This window comes from Carlito syrichta, unplaced genomic scaffold (genome assembly GCF_000164805.1).
Source record: "Carlito syrichta isolate Samal-C Ts95f unplaced genomic scaffold, Tarsius_syrichta-2.0.1 Scaffold301837, whole genome shotgun sequence".
Classification (NCBI taxonomy): Eukaryota; Metazoa; Chordata; class Mammalia; order Primates; family Tarsiidae; genus Carlito; species Carlito syrichta.
Window position 1 is genome coordinate 171,220 of NW_007245933.1, and position 414 is coordinate 171,633.

The following is a 414-nucleotide window of genomic DNA, read 5'->3' on the forward strand; positions in this document are numbered from 1 at the left end:
CACACCTGTAATACCAGCATTTTGGGAGGCCGAGGTGGGAGACTCACTTGAGCCCAGAGTTTGAGACCAGCCTGGGCATCATAGTGAAGCCTCATCTCTACAAAAGATTTAAAAAAAATGTATGAGGCAGGCATGGTGGCATGTTCCTGTAGTTCCAGCTACTTGGGAGACTGAGATGGAAGGCTCACCTGAGTCCAGGAGATTGAGTCTATGGTGAGCTGTGATTGTGCCTCTGTATTCCAGCCTGGGGACAAAGTGAGACTGTGATTCAAAACAAAAACAAAAACAAACACATAATGAAACAACGTTCTGATGAACCCGTAACATTTCAAACAAAATAAGTTTCCTGGGAGAAAAAAAAAAAAAAAAAAAAAAAAATATATATATATATATATATATATATATATATATTTT